The sequence below is a fragment of the Balaenoptera physalus genome, assembly GCF_965194825.1.
Source record: "Balaenoptera physalus genome assembly, chromosome: 19".
Lineage (NCBI taxonomy): Eukaryota > Metazoa > Chordata > Mammalia > Artiodactyla > Balaenopteridae > Balaenoptera > Balaenoptera physalus.
In genome coordinates, this window is record NC_138900.1 from 42,539,404 (window position 1) to 42,554,476 (window position 15,073).

General features: G+C 37.4%; 1 long non-coding RNA gene across 1 annotated transcript in view; it reads left to right on the forward strand.

Moving 5' to 3' along the window:
* The window catches only part of LOC309649494, a 913,024-nt gene extending 899,332 nt beyond the window's left edge, over positions 1–13,692 (forward strand). The window contains exon 2 of the long non-coding RNA XR_014257151.1: positions 5,311–13,692. This is a non-coding gene — a long non-coding RNA (uncharacterized lncRNA). The remainder of the gene's footprint in view (positions 1–5,310) is intronic.
* The last annotated feature ends 1,381 nt before the right edge of the window (positions 13,693–15,073 follow it).

Genomic DNA, 15,073 nt, shown 5'->3' on the forward strand with positions numbered 1-15,073 from the left:
TATGTAAAAAAAACCCTTTTATATGAATTTTAAGTATAGACAAGTGTAATCTATGGTGAGAGAAATCAGAACAGTGATTTTTTTTTTTTTTTTAGGAGAGGGCAATGACAGGAAAAAAGTACAAGGGGACTTTCTGGTATAATGAATGGTTAAATAGATTAAATGAGTGCATATTACATTTTCTAAAACCTATAGAACTACACACTTAAGAGCATGTGCACACACATATATATGTGACTTTCACTGTAGACAGTACATTTGTGAATTAGTTAGGATAACACCAGCTGCTAAAACAAATAGCCTCAAAATACACAAAGATTTGACATAACAGAAGCTTATTTCTTCTATGTGTACAAGTCTGACTCTCTTCCTTGTCTCTGGGAGGCCCTATTTTATGGTGTGGTACATAGACCCAGGCTCCTATTTTGTGTCTTCTCCACCTCCATCTTCCACAACATTGTAATTGTTTTCTTCCATCCAAGAAATGGGTTAAAAAAAACGTATAGAAGAAATACATTCTCCTCTTAAGAAATCTTGGCTGGAAGTGGCACAAATAAATTCTTCTGATCTCTTCACAATCAAATGCCTCATGGACTCATCTAGATGTAATAGAAGCTAGAAAACATAATAACTGGCACAACAGTAACTTAGCAATGACAACTCTTTCCTGTAGAAGGGGGAGCACGGAATTTGGTGATTGTCTAAAGATCTCTAACACAGCATGGCATTGCTCCCAATTTTCCTCCTTAATACAGTACTGTGTTTTCCTATGTAAAAAACAATTTTGTTTTCAAAAGACATTATTTTCCAAAATTTCAACCCTGGTACTATACCATAATTTATTTAAATTGCCTGCCCCCCCTTTTTTTTTAAAAACACATTTCTGTTACTTCCTTTACATTTTAATTTTTCAAAGATTTGTTATACTTTTATCATTAATATATTGAGAAATATTTCTACAAATCTAATTTTCCCTAAAAATCAAGGCTAGTAAATTTGGTATTACTATGAGTTTTTTAAGGCTCTTGATAGACATTGACTTCCAGAGAGATCATGCTTATTACATCAGTGAATGATACTATCAAATAAACCTCATCTTTGTCATGTACCACAATGTTCATTGCAGCACTATTTACAATAGCCAGGACATGGAAGCAACCTAAGTGTCCATCGACCGATGGATGGATAAAGAAGATGTGGCACATATACACAATGGAATATTACTCAGTCATAAAAAGAAACAAAATTGAGTTATTTGTAGTGAGGTGAATGGACCTAGAGACTGTCATACAGAGTGAAGTAAGTCAGAAAGAGAAAATCAAATACCGTATGCTAACACATATATATGGAATCTAAAAAAAAAAAAAAAAAAATGGTTCTGAAGAACCCAGGGGCAGGACAGGAATAAAGATGCAGACATAGAGAATGGACTTGAGGACACAGGGAGGGGGAAGGGTAAGCTGGGATGAAGTGAGAGAGTGGCATGGACATATATACACTACCAAATGTAAAATAGATAGCTAGTGGGAAGCAGCTGCATAGCACAGGGAGATCAGCTCGGTGCTTTGTGTCCCCCTAGAGGGGTGGGATAGGGAGGGGTTATGGGGATATATGTATACATATAGCTGATTCACTTTGTTATACAGCAGAAACCATTGTAAAGCAATTATACTCCAATAAAGATGTTAAAAAAATAAATAAATAAACCTCATCTTTGCCAGCACTTGGTATTACCACTGTAATGAAATGTCAGTTTGATATGTAGAACATAATTATATAGCACTGGTTTATATAAGCATCTGTAAACTTGTGGAGAGCTGAGCCAAGGCAGCTGCATTTCTCCTTCTTTTCTTTCTGCACCTTCATCTTTCCTTCTAGTGTTTGCTTGAGGATCAGTAAACATCTTGCAAAATAGGACACAAAGTATTTTTTCGGGGGGGGGCAGATAAAGTAACTTGTATGCATTTGTCTATGGGTGTATTTGATTTGTATTTATCTTTTTTTTTTTTTTGTATTTATCTTTTGAATTTAAAACTTATGTTAAAAGAAATGCAGTGAGGTTAGCCTTTGGCTTAAATACTGAGCGAGACTTATGCTTCAAAGTTTTACCCTTTAGATACAAGGACAATTTGTGTCAGCAATTTGTTCATATGGCCAAGGACAACATTTTCCCTTTTTCATGAAAGCATCAATTTTTATGCACTAAAACCCATGAGGTAAAAAATTAGACGCACCTCATGGCTAATCAATGTTTACCCTACTATAATTTATCTTCTAGGAGCCACAAATATGTTTTTGAAATTTCGCTTGCATTTATATCACAGCCATCATTTTAGAGGAAATAAAGGATTACTTTCTACTACAACACCTGCTCCCTTCATCCCCCAGTAACATTCTTGGGAAAGAATGTTCCTTATTCTTACGTGGAAAACGCAGTTGTCATTTTCCATGTGAACTTGAACTCCATAGCTCTACTAGCAAAGAAGGATGGGAAAAAGGGCCTTCTATTTTTCTCTTTAAACATACCAGTTTTATTCTCACTGTTGGATCTTTGCACTTTGTGTTCCCTCAAAAACTTCTAATCCCCCCATACCCTCAATTTAGCTTAGCTGTCTCCTTCTTATCATTAGGTATTCAGTTAAAACCAATCTAAATTTACTCTATCCCTCCCCTTTCTGCACATTGCACCATCTTATTTTCTTCATAAGATTTATCACCAGCTGACACTATCTTAATAGTTATCTTAATAGTTTAAGCTCTACCAGGACAGAAAGTTTTGTCTATTCCCTGCTGTTACTCTAATTCCTAGAGTAGAACCTAATAATAAATGAATGCTGAGTGAATAGTTAGGATTTATTAAATAAACTAATAGGTGACTAAAGTCTGTAGGATGGATTACTTTGGTATGTTTCATTAAAATATATTCTACCATTTGTGTATTGTTTTGAAAATGACAAAACTCAATTCACATGCATTGCTCATTAGGAAATAGAGAAGCAGCAGGAATACTGAATGCAGATTTGAAGGAGTGGCTCTATGGGACTCAGTTTATACACCTTCTCCGATTCTCTCAGCTCCCTCTGCCCACCCCTCCCCACCCTGCCCTGGGTGTTCATGTGTGTACACCCACATATATCACACACACATACATATTCACTACCTGAACATTAGGCACTTATCCCACTAGTCTGCTTGTTTATTGAGACCACTAGCTAGCTGTCTCAGCAACCCCAGTAGAGGGGCCAGGTGTCAGTTGACCATCATTGGACCTTTCCAGAGTGGAAGCTGCGAGGGCTGTAACTCCTATATCTACTGCAACTGTAGCTATGAAGGCAATAGAGACTACCTTCACTCTTGGTTTCAGATGAAGAACTAAACAATGGGGCTTGGGAAATGGATTCCCCAGAGGCGACCCAGGGGGGTCAGGTTGCCAAGCCCAAAAGTATGGGAATGTTAATTCCCTCGGGGGGATACTGGGACAGATGAGTTGCAGAAGATGGGAAACAGCTGAAAGATACATTCTTCTTTTTTACTTTTCCCAGTAGACTGTGAGGCACAGTGTGATTCCACACACAGCTGAAAAGTTATCCTGACATGGTTAAGTCAGTAATGGACCACTTTGCACTTGCTTTACCTCTTCCTCAACTGACTGCATTTCCCCCTTATTCTTGCTAGCCTGGGGTTATAATTCAGACCCTATTTTACCTGAAGCTTTGCCTCAGGCTCTTTTTTTTTTCCCCCCTAGGAAATCTAAGCTAAGAAAGCTGGTCCTTGACTTTTCAAATCACTTGAAACAGTATTTTTTTTTCCTTTCCTATCCATGTTACAGTATGCTTTAATGAAAAGATCACATTGACTTAATTTTCTGTTGAATCAGAAGAGATAGAATATGGTAAAACAAAATTGAAGCCCAATTACCAGGTTCTGTGTCTTCAACAATGCCCTAGCTATCCTGGAAGAGATTTTTTTTTGTTTTAATGAGCTGAAATGTGGAAAAACGTTGTGTTACTGTGTTGCATATGTCTCTAAAACATGCTCCTTTCCAAGAATATTTTCCATATTCTTAGGACTGAGTAAATATTGACTAAGAACAGCCTTTGGGGTCAGGGAGACATGGTTTCAAATATCAGCAAGTCTACTATCTCATGATCTCATAGATAGGAAGTTACCAAACCTGTCCCATTCTCAGTGTTATCCACATTTTTTAAAAAATATTTCTTTATTTATTCAGTCATTCATTTAGCTGCACCGTGTCTTTAGTTGCAGCATGCAGGATCTTCGGTTGTGGCATGCGGGATCCCTTAGCTATGGCATGCAGGCTCTTAGCTGTGGCATGCAGGATCTAGTTCCCTGACCAGGGCTCGAACCTGGGCCCCCTGCCCCCACATTGGGAGTGCGGAGTCCTAACTGCTGGACCACGAGGGAAGTCCCTTATCCACATTTTAATGAAGAAGCCATAACTACCTAGCTTGACTGTTGTGAGGATTAAATTAGATGATATAAATAAAGCATTTAGCATGGTTTCTAGCTCTATACTAAGAGAAGGCTCATTTTACCCATGAGGAAAGTTTGGTTATCTTAAAATTGTTCTTCTCACAGGATCTGAAGTGGCACCGTTGTCCTGCCATCACTTAGAAAGCAACTGAGCATCTGTACATTCATTCCTGATATGACAGAAAAATTGGGAATTTGGAGGGTATTTACAAAAGGGTTAGAGGTTGTGGAGCTGTTGATGTAAGAGATAAGAGGGAGAGGGTTCAAAGGAGTGCAGATTATTTTTTTCTTTCCTGAACCTTTTATAGAATCTTGCTCATTAAGAAGCTGGTAGTGGTCACAGGGAAAAGGGCATGGGAGAATCTCCTGTATCAGCCTTTCCATTATTCCCTCTGGTTTCATCTTGGGGTGATAAAATCCTAGCAAACAGGGAAAAAAAAAATCAGGAAACCTACCAAACAAAGCAATAGAGCTCTCTCCTCTTGATATTTATTAATAATAATATGAACCATTATTGTATTATTATTTTGATTTTAAGTTTATTATGTTTCAAGGGAGTTCATGAAAGTCTAAAGGATTTTCAAGGTACCAGTCCTTATCAACAAGGTAAAAATACTTTACTGTAGAAAATAGAATACTGTTATAGAAATGTATCACCTTTCACTGTACATGGGGATAAAGGTTATGCCTGTCTTATTTTGTGGAAATAAAGGAAGAAAACCCAAATGAAAACAAAGGAAACTATTCAGATCTTACTATAGTGAGGGAGTCAATTGCCATTGCTTGAGTTTGGCAGACTCAATCTACAAAAAAAAGAATATGTCTCTGAAGAACCTAGGGGCAGGACAGGAATAAAGACGCAGACATAAAGAATGGACTTGAGGACATGGAGAGGGGGAAGGGTAAGCTGGGACAAAGTGAGAGAGTGGCATGGACATATATACACTACTAAATGTAAAATAGATAGCTAGTGGGAAGCAGCCGCATAGCACAGGGAGATCAGCTGGGTGCTTTGTGACCACCTAGAGGGGTGGGGTAGGGAGGGTGGGAGGGAGACGCAAGAGGGAAGAGATATGGGGATGTATGTATACGTATAGCTGATTCACTATGTTATAAAGCAGAAACTAACACACCATTGTAAAGCATTTATACTCCAATAAAGATGTTAAAATAAATATATAGAAAAAAAGAAAAAAAAAATCAGGCAGGGATGTGGGAGAGCTGTACAGTGAAAAACAGGCAAGACTTTAGGTGTTCTTTGGAAGTTGTTGGCATGGGGAAGCTGAAGGTGGGCTAACTAGAAATGAGGCAAATTATGTGATTGATTTAGAAAGAATATTTGGCTTTCTCTGGTTGGTCCTGTGTTGAAAACAGAGGCAAAAATAGGGAAGTTGGAACTTAAAACTAATTTCTAGCCATTCTGGGTTGATTGTGAAGAGGTGGTGGTTTGGCCTTCGGGAATGATTGCTGCAGAGATTGTAGGTCAAAGTTCTATTGTCACATATTGTCTGGCCATTGTCTGCATACTCAGTTTCTCATTTTAGTCAAAGATACTAGAAAGAGCCTCTTTACATGAGGGAGGAGCTTGGGCCCATACTACTAATCATCTCTTACTTTCTGTCTTTATGTCCTTTTGTGATTTCGTAAATAAAAGAAACATTGAATAAAGCTGTTGCCTTACTTCTTTGGGAGAAGTTCCAGTCATTTCCCACCCCCACCCACCCCCACACACACCCTTGGCTGTTTTAAATGTTTATCATGCAAAGAAATAGAGATGCATGAGATTGTTAACCTTGGTAATAGCTCACTAATCTATTATCTTTTCACAGTTTAAAGGCTTTTTAAAAAAAAAAGTTTTATTGAGATGCAATTTTTAAAAAAATTTATTGGAGTAAGTTGATTTACAATATTATGTTAGTTTCAGGTGTACAGCAAAGTGAATCAGTCATACATATATTATTCATATATCCACTCTTTTTTAGATTCTTTTCCTGTATAGGTCATTATAGAGCATTGAGTAGAATTCCCTGTGCCATAAAGTAGGTCCTTATTAGTTATCTAGTTTGCTCCAATAGGGAGAAAGCCTAAAAATCTCTGGGTTTTTTGGGGAAGGGAGGGGCAGAAGGCAATTTCCCTTGCTCTTAAAAAATGGTTTCTTCCTTTCAAGAAGACAGCTAAACAAGGGGATAGTAACCATGGTCTGTGAAGATGATAAAAAATAAAACACACTTAAAAAAAAATCAGTTCTAACCAACCATTGCAGTTGTACTCTTGTCCAGTCCTTCTCTTTCTCTGCAATGTGGACTTGATAATTATGTCTGTTCTTTGGGGTGGAAATGAACAAAGCCCAACCTTTTGGTTTTATTTATTCTGGTTTGCATAGGCCTTCAAAGCAGATTAAAAAATGAGTTCTCTAATTGTTCCAGTCTATATCACAAGTGTTCTTCACAGGGCTGTGGGGACAGAACGTCAACCAGTAATAAAGTTTTACTCTGCCTTGCTTCATCCTTTGTGTATACATCTCCCTAGAAGAACTCAAGAGAGAGAATACTGATCAAATGCCATCTCAATTTCATCTCACTTTATTATTTCCCAAAGAGCAAACTAGATAACATTTTAACTCCCAGTAAGGAAACTAATTTATGCATATTCAAAACAGAATGCAAATGACCTAAGGCCAAAAAATGAGAAAAAGGTTTTTAAAGGCATTTTTGAAACCTAGTTTTGAAAGTCCTTTTCTTCTATATATCTTCCTTTCCCACATCTATTTGTTAGTACCCACTATATCCTGGGCATGATTCTATGGGTAGCTGATACAGTAGAGGGCAAGACAGATCTAGTCTCTTGTTAGAGGATGCTGAAAATTAAACAAATTAACAATAATATAGTGATATGTTCTTAAAAGCAAATAAATCTGCAGAGTGCTTTAGAGGTAAGAAAGTTCTCTTAATCTAATCTTACTCTCCCCCTTCCATCCCCTATTGCCCACATGACAGTTATTCTCATGACATGTGATATGTAAGCAGGGATCTGAATACAGTACAAGGGACCACTTATGCCTTTGGGAAAGAACATTAAAAGCAGAGGGAAGAACATAACTTTTGGGTTAAGATTAAGTTTGGCAAGCTCAGGAGGACCTTCAAGATGGTGGAGGAGGAAGACATGGAGATCACCTTTCTCCCCACAGATACATCAAAAATACATCTACATGTGGAAAAACTCCTACAGAACACCTACTGAATGCTGGCAGGCAGAAGACCTCAGACTTCCCAAAAGGCAAGAAACTCCCCACGTACCTGGCCGTGTGGCTGACAGGGTCTTGGTGCTCCGGCTGGGTGTCAAGCCTGAGCCTCTGAGGTGGGAGAGCCGAGTTCAGGACATTGGTCCACCAGAGACCTCCCAGCCCCACGTAATATCAATCGGCGAGAGCTCTCCCAGATATCTCCATCTCAATGCTAAGACGCAGCTCCACCCAACTACCAGCAAGCTCCAGTGCTGAATACCCCATGCCAAACAACTAGCAAGACAGGAACACAACCCCACCCATTAGCAGAGAGGCTGACTAAAATAAAAAGTTCACAGACATCCCAAAACACAGCACCAGATGTGGTCCTACCCACCAGAAAGACAAAATCCAGCCTTAACCACCAGAACACAGGCACCAGTCCCCTCCATCAGGAAGCCTGCATGACCCACTGAATCAACCTTACCCACTGGGGGCAGACACCAAAAACAACAGGAAATATGAACCTGCAGCCTGCGAAAAGGAGACCCCAAACACAGTAAGTTAAGCAAAATGAGAAGACAGAGAAATACACAGCAGATGAAGGAGCAAGGTAAAAACCTACCAGACCAAACAAATGAAGAGGAAATAGGTAGTTTACCTGATAAAAAATTCAGAGTAATGATAGTAAAGATGATCCAAAATCTTGGAAATAGAATGGAGGAAATACAAGAAACGTTTAACAAAGACCTAGAAGAACTAAAGAGCAAACAAACAATGATGAACAACAAAATAAATGAAATTAAAAATTCTCTAGAAGGAATCAATAGTAGAATAACTGAGGCAGAAGAACAGATAAGTGACCTGGAAGATAAAATAGTGGAAATAACTACTGCAGAGCAGAATATAGACAAAAGAATGAAAAGAATTGAGGACAGTCTCAAAGACCTCTGGGACAACTTTAAACACACCAACATTCGAATTATAGGGGTCCCAAAAGAAGAACAGAAAAAGTAAGGGACTGAGAAGATATTTGAAGAGATTATAGTTGAAAAGTTCCCTAATATGGGAAAGGAAATAGTCAATCAAGTCCAGGAAACACAGAGAGTCCCATAAAGGATAAATCCAAGGAGAAACACGCCAAGACACATATTAATCAAACTATCAAAAATTAAATATAAAGAAAAAATATTAAAAGCAAGGGAAAAGCAACAAATAACATACAAGGGAATCTCCATAAGGTTAACAGCTGATCTTTCAACAGAAACTCTGCAAGCCAGAAAGGTGTGGCAAGACATATTTAAAGTGATGAAAGGGAAAAGCCTACAACCAAAATTACTCTACCCAACAAAGATCTCATTCAGATTCGGTGGAGAAAGTATAACCTTTACAGACAAGCAAAAGATAAAAGAATTCAGCACCACCAAACCAGCTTTACAACAAGTGCTAAAGGAACTTCTGAAGGCAGGATACACAAGAGAAGGAAAAGACCTACAAAAACAAACCCAAAACAATTAAGAAAATGGGAATAGGAACATACATATCGATAACTACCTTAAATGTAAATGATTAAATGCTCCAACCAGAAGACATAGACTGGCTGAATGGATACAAAAACAAGACCCATATTTGTGCTGTCTACAAGAGACCCACTTCAGACCTAGGGACACATACAGACTAAAAGTGAGGGGATGGAAAATGATATTCCATGCAAATGGAAATCAAAAGAAAGCTGGAGTAGCAATTCTCATATCAGACAAAACAGACTTTAAAATAAAGACTATTACAAGAGAGAAAGAAGGACACTACATAATGATCAAGGGATCAATCCAAGAAGAAGATATAGCAATTGTAAATACCTATGCATCCAACCACATAGGAGCACCTCAATACATCAGGCAGATGTTAACAGCCATAAAAGGGGAAATTGACAGTAACACAGTGATAGTAGGGGACTTTAACACTGCACTTTGACTAGTGGACAGATTATCCAGAATGAAGATAAATAAGGAAATGCAAGCTTTAAATGACACATTAAACAACATGGACTTAATTGATATTTATAGGACATTGCATCCAAAAACAACAGAATACACTTTCTTCTCAAGTGCTCATGGAACATTCTCCAGGATAGATCATATCTTGGGTCACAAATCAAGCCTTGGTAAATTTAAGAAAATTGAATTTGTATTAAGTATCTTTTCTGACCACAATGCTATGAGACTGGATATCAGTTACAGGGAAAAAAACTGTAAAAAACTACAAACACCTGGAGGCTAAACAATACGTTACTAAATAACCAAGAGATCACTGAAGAAAGCAAAGAGGAAATCAAAAAATACCTAGAAACAAATGGCATGAAAACACGATGACCCAAAACCTATGGGATGCAGCAAAAGCAGTTCTAAGAGAGAAGTATATAGCAATACAATCTTACCTCAAGAAACAAGAAAAATCTCAAATAAACAACCTAACCTTACACCTAAAACAATTAGAGAAAGAAGAACAAAAATAACCCAAAGTTAGCGGAAGGAAAGAAATCATAAAGGTCAGATCAGAAATAAATGAAAAAAAAAGGAAGGAAACGATAGCAAAGATCAATAAAACTAAAAGCTGGTTCTTTGAGAAGATAAACAAAATTGATAAACCATTAGCCAGGCTCATCAAGAAAAAAACGGAAAAGACTCAAATCAATAGAATTAGAGATGAAAAAGGAGAAGTAACAACTGACACTGTAGAAATATGAAGGATCATGAGAGATTACTCCAAGCAACTCTATGCCAATAAAATGGACAACCTGGAAGAAATGGACAAATTCTTAGAAAAGCACAACCTTCTGAGACTGAACCAGGAAGAAATAGAAAATACAAACAGACCAATCACAAGCACTGAAATTGAAACTGTGATTAAAAATCTTCCAACAGGGGCTTCCCTAGTGGTGCAGTGGTTGAGAATCTGCCTGCCAATGCAGGGCACATGGGTTCGAGCCCTGGTCTGGGAAGATCCCACATGCCGCAGAGCGGCTGGGCCCGTGAGCCACAACTACTGAGCCTGCGCGTCTGGAGCCTGTGCTCCGCAATGGGAGAGGCCGTGGCAGTGAGAGGCCCGCGCACCGCGATGAAGAGTGGCCCCCGCTTGCCAGAACTGGAGAAAGCCCTCACACAGAAACGAAGACCCAACACAGCCAAAAATAAATAAATAAATAAATTAAAAAAAAAAAATCTTCCAACAAACAAAAGCCCAGGACCAGGTGGCTTTACAGGTGAATTCTATCAAACATTTAGAGAAGAGCTAACACCTATCCTTCTCAAACTCTTCCAAAGTATAGCAGAAGGAGGAACACTCCAATACTCATCCTACGAAGCCACCATCATCCTGATACCAAAACCAGACAAAGATGTCACAAAAAAAGAAAACTACAGGCCAATATCAGTGATGCACATAGATGCAAAAATCCTCAACAAAATACTAGGAAACGGAATCCAACAGCACTTTAAAAGGATCATACACCATGATCAAGTGGGGTTTATCCCAGTAATATAAGGATTCTTCAATATACGCAAATCAATCAGTGTGATGCACCATATTAACAAATTGAAAGAGAAAAACCATATGATCATCTCAATAGATGCAGAAAAAGCTCTTGACAAAATTCAACACCATTTATGATAAAAACCCTCCAGAAAGTAGGCATAGAGGGAACCTACCTCAACATAATAAAGGCCATATGCGACAAACCCACATCCAACATCGTTCTCAGTGGTGAAAAACTGAAACCATTTCCACTAAGATCAGGAACAAGACAAGGTTGCCCACTCTCACCACTATTATTCAACAGAGTTTTGGAAGTTTTAGCCACAGCAATCAGAGAAGAAAAAGAAATGAAAGGAATCCAAATCAGAAAGGAAGAAGTAAAACTGTCACAGAGTGAAGTAAGTCAGAAGGAGAAAATCAAATACTGTATGCTAACATATATGTGGAATCTTAAAAAAAAAAATGGTTCTGAAGAACCTAGGGGCAGGACAGGAATAAAGACGCAGACATAGAGAATGGACTTGAGGACATGGGGAGGGGAAAGGGGAAGCTGGGACAAAGTGAGAGAGTGGCATGGACTTATATATACTACCAAATGTAAAATAAATAGCTAGTGGGAAGCAGCTGCCTAACACAGGGAGATCAACTCAGTGCTTTGTGACCACCTAGAGGGGTGGGTTAGGGAGGGTGGGAGGGAGATGCAAGAGGGAGGGGATATGGGGTTATATGTATACGTGTACCTGATTCACTTTGTTATATGGTAGAAACTAACACAGCATTGTAAAGCAATTATACTCCAATAAAGATGTTAAAAAAAAAAAAGTTTGGCAAGCTCAGAAAACAGGAAGAAGCCAGTGTATCTGGAATAGTGAGTTAGGCTGAGAGGGATGCAAAGTATAAGAAGATAGGCAAAAGCCAAAACATTTAGGGTCTTGAGTGGCTTGTTGATCCTTTCATTTTTAACATCTAAAGACAAAATAATTCCATCATGATGTGACCAACCATCAAATATTGTTTTTCTCAGCATTTTTAGGCATGAAAATCTCTTTATTAGAAATTCACAAATTTAGGAAATTTAGGATTTTTATAGTTTAGATACCACTATATATGCAGTATTCAATAACTTCTTGCAATTATACTACTATTTTGTAATTTTCTCAGATGGCTATTTCACACTGTCACATGTTTCTCAAACTTTCAACATCCCTCTTCTTTCTCACTATTCAAATTGATCAGTAGATTCAATATAACCATACTCAAAATCCCTCTAGGCATTGTTGTAGAAATTCACAAGCTGATTTTATCATTAATATGGAAGTAAAAAGAACTAAAAATGGCCAAAACAAGTTTAAAAAAGAAAACAATGCATTTAAATGGTGAACAGTACCTGATTTGAAGATACACTGTAAAGCTGGAATAATCGAGACAGTGTGATATTGGTATCATGATACACAAAGAGATCAGTTAAACAGAGTTGCTAGTCCAACCGTGATGCATACATATATGGAAAACTGATCTTTGGCAGAAGTGCCAAGGCAACTTAATGGATAAAAATACTCTTGCAACAGATAGTATTGGGATAATTGGATATTTTATATGCTAAAAAACATTGAACTTTGATCTGTATCTTTTAAAATCTAATTCACTCCTAAATCTATAAAATTCTAGACAAAAACACAGGAGAAAATCTTTGTGATCTTGTATTAGGCAAAGACTTCTTGGATACATCAAAAGCATTCTCTGTATAAAGAAAACAATAATTTGTACTTAATCAAAATTAGAAACTTTTACTTTTTAAAAGACGCTGTCAAGAAAACCAAAATACAAGCCACAGAGTGTGGGAAATATTTTCAAATCACAAACCTGATTATTTGGATTTGTATCCAGACTGATTAAGACATTTCAAGGGACTTCCCTGGTGGCACAGTGGTGAAGAATCTGCCTGCCAATGCAGGGGACATGGGATTGAGCCCTGGTCCAGGTAGATCTCACATGCCACGGAGCAACTAAGCCCGTGTGCCACAACTACTGAGCCTGCGCTCTGGAGCCCGCGAGCCACAACTACTGAGCCCACGTGCCGCAACTACTGAAGCCCTCCTGCCTAGAGCCTGTGCTCCACACCAAGAGAAGCCACCGCAATGAGAAGCCTGCGCACCGCAACGAAGAGTAGCCCCCGCTCGCTGCAACTAGAGAAAGCCCGCACTCAGCAATGAAGACCCAACACAGCCAAAAATAAATAAATAAGTTTATAAATTAAAAAAAAAAAAGACATTTCAAAACCCAATAATGAGGAAAACAAAACAAATGACAACAAAAGTAACAAATTGGGTAATAATTTTATTAAACATTTCATCAAATAACATACATGGATAGAAGATAGGCACATAAAAAGGTGTTCAACATTATTAGTCATTAAAGAAATATAAAGAACCACAATGAAATATTACTACATACCTATTAGAATGATTAAAATTTAAAATACTGATCATATCTAGTGGTAGTATATGGAGGAACTAGAGTGCTCATACAGTGCTTGTGGGGATGTAAAATGATACAAAAATGTGGAACTTTCTTAAAAATTTTAACATATACCTCCCTTAATCATTCCATTCATTTTATTTATATTTATAAATTATACAGGATAATATTTATAAATGATAATATTTATAAATAAATACAAATGTTATTTATATGTATATAATTTATTCATTAGTTACCTAAGGGAAGTAAAACTGTGTCCTATATAAAAAAAAGAAAAGTGTATGTGAATGTTCATGCAGTTTTATTTGTAATATTCAAAAACTGGAAACAACCCAAATGTCCATCAATAGGTGAATGGATTAAAACATTTAAAAAAGTGAGATAAAGGTGTTGCCTTGGAGAACTTACAGAAACAAAGGTGGAGGAATAACCATCCCCTCCTCTCCCCTCCCTTGAATTTCCTTCCTGTGTTTTTCATTGACTGATCCTAACTGCAAGTCAGAAGGCAAGGAAGTCCGAATTGGTCAGCCACTAGGGGTAAAGAACAGGTAGAGAAAAGTGAAGAGTATTGGGCATGTGGGGGGGAAGAAATAAGTTACGTTATAGAACAGTTCCATTACCCATCCCTGCAAATTCTTTTAGGGTTCATAATCATTATAAAGGATATTTCTTTGCTGGATAAATAATTTTAGATGGACAGGTCTTCATCTTTTTTTTTTTTTTTCCCAGCTGTTTAAAGATGCCATTCATGGTCACCAGGTTTGCATAGTTTTTGAAAAAAAGTCTTCATTTGTTCACATGGTCATTCCTCTGTACATAATACATATTTTCCCTGCTCTGGTGGCTTTTGAGATTTTTCCTTTTATTTGTGGTTTTCAGCAATTTGATATATCTTGGCATGTTTGTGTGTATGTTTATCCTGTTTAAGTTCATTGAGACTTTTAGATCTTGTGGGCTTGTATGTTTTATCAAATTTGCAATTTTTTTAGTCACTGTATTTTTGAATATTTTTGATGTCTTCCTAGTCTCTCTGCTTCTTCTAGGAGATCAATCATATGTATGTCAGACTATTTAATTTATTTCACAGGTCATAGAGGCTTTTTAAATTCTTTTTATTTTTTTCCTCCTTGTCTCATTTGGTTTGATTCTACTGCTGTGTTTTCAAGTTCACTGATATTTTTATTCTGCAACATCTAATCTGCTGTTAATCCCATCCAGTGATATCTTAATTTCAGATATTGTTCTAATCTCTGGAAGTCCATTTTTTAATATCTTTAATTTCTTTCTTGCTTGTTGTTTTTAATAAAATACTTGCTCATAGTTATAATAGCTACTTAACAT